This window comes from Phyllobates terribilis, unplaced genomic scaffold (assembly GCF_046119375.1).
Source record: "Phyllobates terribilis strain yellow unplaced genomic scaffold, ASM4611937v1 Scaffold_4__5_contigs__length_816908805, whole genome shotgun sequence".
NCBI lineage: Eukaryota > Metazoa > Chordata > Amphibia > Anura > Dendrobatidae > Phyllobates > Phyllobates terribilis.
In genome coordinates this window covers 692,193,148-692,199,724 of record NW_027362764.1, presented here as the reverse complement: position 1 = coordinate 692,199,724, position 6,577 = coordinate 692,193,148, and the positions used below count along the sequence as shown (strand labels likewise).

At 54.3% G+C, this 6,577-nt stretch overlaps 4 non-coding genes across 4 annotated transcripts; all 4 read right to left on the bottom strand.

Annotated features, from left to right (window-relative positions):
• Positions 1 to 131: 131 nt before the first annotated feature.
• LOC141268684 (5S ribosomal RNA) lies at positions 132 to 250 on the bottom strand. The gene has a single exon (XR_012321429.1). It is a non-coding gene; the product is annotated as a 5S ribosomal RNA (ribosomal RNA).
• Positions 251 to 1,952: 1,702 nt separating this feature from the next.
• Positions 1,953 to 2,071, bottom strand: LOC141267112 (5S ribosomal RNA). Its single transcript, XR_012321127.1, has one exon. It is a non-coding gene; the product is annotated as a 5S ribosomal RNA (ribosomal RNA).
• Positions 2,072 to 3,777: 1,706 nt separating this feature from the next.
• Positions 3,778 to 3,896, bottom strand: LOC141266794 (5S ribosomal RNA). Its single transcript, XR_012320818.1, has one exon. It is a non-coding gene; the product is annotated as a 5S ribosomal RNA (ribosomal RNA).
• Positions 3,897 to 5,602: 1,706 nt separating this feature from the next.
• On the bottom strand, positions 5,603 to 5,721 carry LOC141266615 (5S ribosomal RNA). Its single transcript, XR_012320645.1, has one exon. It is a non-coding gene; the product is annotated as a 5S ribosomal RNA (ribosomal RNA).
• Positions 5,722 to 6,577: the final 856 nt, after the last annotated feature.

Here is a 6,577-nt window from a genome sequence, read left to right as displayed (position 1 = left end):
CAAGGATTAAATAGCGCAAGAGAGAAAGCAAATGAAAAGAAGAAAGGAGCATGTGTGCGCTTGTGAAAAAAGGAATGGAAAAAAGGCATAGAGGAGAGTGACCCCTGCTGGTGGAAGTAAGAAAAAGCAAAAGCCTACAGCACCTGGTATTCCCATGTGGTCTCCCATCCAAGTACTAACCAGGCCCAACCCTGCTTAGCTTCCGAGATCAGACAAGATCGGGTGTGTTCAGGGTAGTGTGGCCGTAGGCAGAGACAGGCCTCTCACTTGCTGCTTTTCCACTTTGACGTCCGGTTGCCGGCCGCCCTTTCCAGTGCTTAGTAAGACAAGGTGCTTTTGTGCTTTCCTTTCTCTTCACTTTTTTGCTGGCTCCTTAAAAAGGTCTTGTAGACAGAACGCCCCGCTCAGAGCCGCTGAGCTCACTGATCGGCTGCCGCGCTGTCGACAGAACGTCAGCGTCGCGGCCAATGCCACAGGCCGGGAGCAGCGGCGAGACTCACCGGTAGACCTGGGTAGGGTGAGTAGAGCGCGGTTAGTTGCTTTCTAATAGCCTGCAGCCGGGGATTAACTTTTAATGAAAGGGAGCAACCCTTTTGACTGCAGCGCGCCGTACCTAGGAAGCGCACACTCACACACAGCGAGCATGCACAAGTTGCCCGCACGAGACCACATTCCCTATTTGCACCTGCAGCTTTTCCGCCACCATGCGTCAGACTCTCCTGCCTGTCTTATTATTATTTCAGGGCCTTAGCAGGAACCACCCCCTCAATTCCCTCCCGCTCCTTCCTAGCACTGAGGTTAGCTCCTGGGCAGCTGTCTGATAGGGTTAGTTACACAAGATTCTTTGAAGAAGAAGACGTTACTTCTGCTGGCCCTCGTTAGGCGGTCGCCCTCTAAAACCATCCCCTGGGCAGCTGCTGAAAGCCTGGCCCCTTCACAGCGCGAGATGCTTTTAACGCCATCATTTGCATACGGCCGGCTGCGGGGTCAATAAGCACTCCTAGCCGTGGCAAGGAGCTCGGTGTGAGGCCTGGTAGAGGCGGCGGGGTTGCGTCCTTATCTTAGAGGTCTTGGGGGGCTTGGGATGCTTGGGACTTCCAGCCTCTACTTTACGTAAGGTCGGTGTCCAGCAAGGCGCCACTCAATGCTAGCCGAGCTGGGCAAGATGGCAAAACGTCATCAAAATTGTCTACAATACCTGGTGTTCTCAGGAGGTGTCCCAACCAAGTATTTCCGAACCCATCTCTGCTTTGCTTCCGAGATCGGACGTATCCAACGTGGTATGGCCAGTAGACGCTGCTTGGCCCATCGCCCGGCCAGCCTTCCTCAGGCTCGCGTGGGGACGAGAACTCTGGCCGTTCTGGGGCAGTCTCCGAAGGACCGATGCATAGGCTGTGCCGTCCCTATAGGTGTTGTTTGTTGAGCAATGAAACACCTGCCGCATCAGATGTGTTTAAAAATGGCTCGGCACAGGGTCTCCTGCAGGCTAAACCGTTCATCGCGGGGATGTGACAGAAAGAGCAAGCTGGACCCGCAACTTGGGGTGGAGCGAAACGCCCAGGAGTGAATGAAGGAAGAGGGTGAGATGGTTGCGAGTGAATTTGAGCTGCTCTTCGGGGGGGTCGTGTGGCCTGCAAAGGTGTTTTGCTTGGGTTGTGCTGTAAACTGGCCTCCAGGTTACCGGTGGTTGCCTCCAGGTCAGCGGTGGTTGCCTCCAGTCATGCGGGAGTCGCTGGTCCTGGTGAAAAGAAGCCTAGTATTAAAAGTAAATAAGCAACAATGCTGGAGGCCCACGGTGATGAGAAGGATGCTGGTATTTTGCAAGGATTAAATAGCGCAAGAGAGAAAGCAAATGAAAAGAAGAAAGGAGCATGTGTGCGCTTGTGAAAAAATGAATGGAAAAAAGACATAGAGGAGAGTGACCCCTGCTGGTGGAAGTAAGAAAAAGCAAAAGCCTACAGCACCTGGTATTCCCAGGTGGTCTCCCATCCAAGTACTAACCAGGCCTGACCCTGCTTGGGTTCCGAGATCAGACAAGATCGGGCGTGTTCAGGGTGGTGTGGCCGTAGGCAGAGACAGACCTCTCACTTGCTGCTTTTCCACTTTGACGTCCGGTTGCCGGCTGCCCTTTCCAGTGCTTAGTAAGACAAGGTGCTTTTGTGCTTTCCTTTCTCTTCACTTTTTTGCTGGCTCCTTAAAAAGGTCTTGTAGACAGAACGCCCCGCTCACAGCCGCTGAGCTCACTGATCGGCTGCCGCGCTGTCGACGGAACGTCAGCGTCGCGGCCAATGCCACAGGCCGGGAGCAGCGGCGAGACTCACCGGTAGACCTGGGTAGGGTGAGTAGAGCGCGGTTAGTTGCTTTCTAATAGCCTGCAGCCGGGGATTAACTTTTAATGAAAGGGAGCAACCCTTTTGACTGTCTGCAGCGCGCCGTACCTAGGAAGCGCACACTCACACACAGCGAGCATGCACAAGTTGCTCGCATGAGACCACATTCCCTATTTGCACCTGCAGCTTTTCCGCCACCATGCGTCAGACTCTCCTGCCTGTCTTATTATTATTTCAGGGCCTTAGCAGGAACCATCCCCTCAATTCCCTCCCGCTCCTTCCTAGCACTGAGGTTAGCTCCTGGGCAGCTGTCTGATTGGGTTAGTTACACAAGCTTCTTTGAAGAAGAAGACGTTACTTCTGCTGGCCCTCGTTAGGCGGTCGCCCTCTAAAACCATCCCCTGAGCAGCTGCTGAAAGCCTGGCCCCTTCACAGCGCGAGATGCTTTTAACGCCATCATTTGCATACGGCCGGCTGCGGGGTCAATAAGCACTCCTAGCCGTGGCAAGGAGCTCGGTGTGAGGCCTGGTAGAGGCGGCGGGGTTGGGTCCTTATCTTAGAGGTCTTGGGGGGCTTGGGATGCTTGGGACTTCCAGCCTCTACTTTACGTAAGGTCGGTGTCCAGCAAGGCGCCACTCAATGCTAGCCGAGCTGGGCAAGATGGCAAAACGTCATCAAAATTGTCTACAATACCTGGTGTTCTCAGGAGGTGTCCCAACCAAGTATTTCCGAACCCATCTCTGCTTTGCTTCCGAGATCGGACGTATCCAAGGTGGTATGGCCAGTAGACGCTGCTTGGCCCATCGCCCGGCCAGCCTTCCTCAGGCTCGCGTGGGGACGAGAACTCTGGCCGTTCTGGGGCGGTCTCCGAAGGACCGATGCATAGGCTGTGCCGTCCCTATAGGTGTTGTTTGTTGAGCAATGAAACACCTGCCGCATCAGATGTGTTTAAAAATGGCTCGGCGCAGGGTCTCCTGCAGGCTAAACCGTTCATCGCGGGGATGTGACAGAAAGAGCAAGCTGGACCCGCAACTTGGGGTGGAGCGAAACGCCCAGGAGTGAATGAAGGAAGAGGGTGAGATGGTTGCGAGTGAATTTGAGCTGCTCTTCGGGGGGGTCGTGTGGCCTGCAAAGGTGTTTTGCTTGGGTTGTGCTGTAAACTGGCCTCCAGGTTACCGGTGGTTGCCTCCAGGTCAGCGGTGGTTGCCTCCAGTCATGCGGGAGTCGCTGGTCCTGGTGAAAAGAAGCCTAGTATTAAAAGTAAATAAGCAACAATGCTGGAGGCCCACGGTGATGAGAAGGATGCTGGTATTTTGCAAGGATTAAATAGCGCAAGAGAGAAAGCAAATGAAAAGAAGAAAGGAGCATGTGTGCGCTTGTGAAAAAAGGAATGGAAAAAAGGCATAGAGGAGAATGACCCCTGCTGGTGGAAGTAAGAAAAAGCAAAAGCCTACAGCACCTGGTATTCCCAGGCGGTCTCCCATCCAAGTACTAACCAGGCCCAACCCTGCTTAGCTTCCAAGATCAGACGAGATCGGGTGTGTTCAGGGTGGTGTGGCCGTAGGCAGAGACAAGCCTCTCACTTGCTGCTTTTCCACTTTGACATCCGGTTGCCGGCTGCCCTTTCCAGTGCTTAGTAAGACAAGGTGCTTTTGTGCTTTCCTTTCTCTTCACTTTTTTGCTGGCTCCTTAAAAAGGTCTTGTAGACAGAACGCCCCGCTCAGAGCCGCTGAGCTCACTGATCGGCTGCCGCGCTGTCGACGGAACGTCAGCGTCGCGGCCAATGCCACAGGCCGGGAGCAGCGGCGAGACTCACCGGTAGACCTGGGTAGGGTGAGTAGAGCGCGGTTAGTTGCTTTCTAATAGCCTGCAGCCGGGGATTAACTTTTAATGAAAGGGAGCAACCCTTTTGACTGTCTGCAGCGCGCCGTACCTAGGAAGCGCACACTCACACACAGCGAGCATGCACAAGTTGCTCGCACGAGACCACATTCCCTATTTGCACCTGCAGCTTTTCCGCCACCATGCGTCAGACTCTCCTGCCTCTCTTATTATTATTTGAGGGCCTTAGCAGGAACCATCCCCTCAATTCCCTCCCGCTCCTTCCTAGCACTGAGGTTAGCTCCTGGGCAGCTGTCTGATTGGGTTAGTTACACAAGCTTCTTTGAAGAAGAAGACGTTACTTCTGCTGGCCCTCGTTAGGCGGTCGCCCTCTAAAACCATCCCCTGAGCAGCTGCTGAAAGCCTGGCCCCTTCACAGCGCGAGATGCTTTTAACGCCATCATTTGCATACGGCCGGCTGCGGGGTCAATAAGCACTCCTAGCCGTGGCAAGGAGCTCGGTGTGAGGCCTGGTAGAGGCGGCGGGGTTGCGTCCTTATCTTAGAGGTCTTGGGGGGCTTGGGAGGCTTGGGACTTCCAGCCTCTACTTTACGTAAGGTCGGTGTCCAGCAAGGCGCCACTCAATGCTAGCCGAGCTGGGCAAGATGGCAAAACGTCATCAAAATTGTCTACAATACCTGGTGTTCTCAGGAGGTGTCCCAACCAAGTATTTCCGAACCCATCTCTGCTTTGCTTCCGAGATCGGACGTATCCAAGGTGGTATGGCCAGTAGAAGCTGCTTGGCCCATCGCCCGGCCAGCCTTCCTCAGGCTCGCGTGGGGACGAGAACTCTGGCCGTTCTAGGGCGGTCTCCGAAGGACCGATGCATAGGCTGTGCCGTCCCTATAGGTGTTGTTTGTTGAGCAATGAAACACCTGCCGCATCAGATGTGTTTAAAAATGGCTCGGCGCAGGGTCTCCTGCAGGCTAAACCGTTCATCGCGGGGATGTGACAGAAAGAGCAAGCTGGACCCGCAACTTGGGGTGGAGCGAAACGCCTAGGAGTGAATGAAGGAAGAGGGTGAGATGGTTGCGAGTGAATTTGAGCTGCTCTTCGGGGGGGTTGTGTGGCCTGCAAAGGTGTTTTGCTTGGGTTGTGCTGTAAACTGGCCTCCAGGTTACCGGTGGTTGCCTCCAGGTCAGCGGTGGTTGCCTCCAGTCATGCGGGAGTCGCTGGTCCTGGTGAAAAGAAGCCTAGTATTAAAAGTAAATAAGCAACAATGCTGGAGGCCCACGGTGATGAGAAGGATGCTGGTATTTTGCAAGGATTAAATAGCGCAAGAGAGAAAGCAAATGAAAAGAAGAAAGGAGCATGTGTGCGCTTGTGAAAAAAGGAATGGAAAAAAGGCATAGAGGAGAGTGACCCCTGCTGGTGGAAGTAAGAAAAGGCAAAAGCCTACAGCACCTGGTATTCCCAGGCGGTCTCCCATCCAAGTACTAACCAGGCCTGACCCTGCTTAGCTTCCGAGATCAGACAAGATCGGGCGTGTTCAGGGTGGTGTGGCCGTAGTCAGAGACAGGCTTCTCACTTGCTGCTTTTCCACTTTGACGTCCGGTTGCCGGCTGCCCTTTCCAGTGCTTAGTAAGACAAGGTGCTTTTGTGCTTTCCTTTCTCTTCACTTTTTTGCTGGCTCCTTAAAAAGGTCTTGTAGACAGAACGCCCCGCTCAGAGCCGCTGAGCTCACTGATCGGCTGCCGCGCTGTCGACGGAACGTCAGCGTCGCGGCCAATGCCACAGGCCGGGAGCAGCGGCGAGACTCACCGGTAGACCTGGGTAGGGTGAGTAGAGCGCGGTTAGTTGCTTTCTAATAGCCTGCAGCCGGGGATTAACTTTTAATGAAAGGGAGCAACCCTTTTGACTGTCTGCAGCGCGCCGTACCTAGGAAGCGCACACTCACACACAGCGAGCATGCACAAGTTGCTCGCACGAGACCACATTCCCTATTTGCACCTGCAGCTTTTCCGCCACCATGCGTCAGACTCTCCTGCCTCTCTTATTATTATTTCAGGGCCTTAGCAGGAACCATCCCCTCAATTCCCTCCCGCTCCTTCCTAGCACTGAGGTTAGCTCCTGGGCAGCTGTCTGATTGGGTTAGTTACACAAGCTTCTTTGAAGAAGAAGACGTTACTTCTGCTGGCCCTCGTTAGGCGGTCGCCCTCTAAAACCATCCCCTGAGCAGCTGCTGAAAGCCTGGCCCCTTCACAGCGCGAGATGCTTTTAACGCCATCATTTGCATACGGCCGGCTGCGGGGTCAATAAGCACTCCTAGCCGTGGCAAGGAGCTCGGTGTGAGGCCTGGTAGAGGCGGCGGGGTTGCGTCCTTATCTTAGAGGTCTTGGGGGGCTTGGGATGCTTGGGACTTCCAGC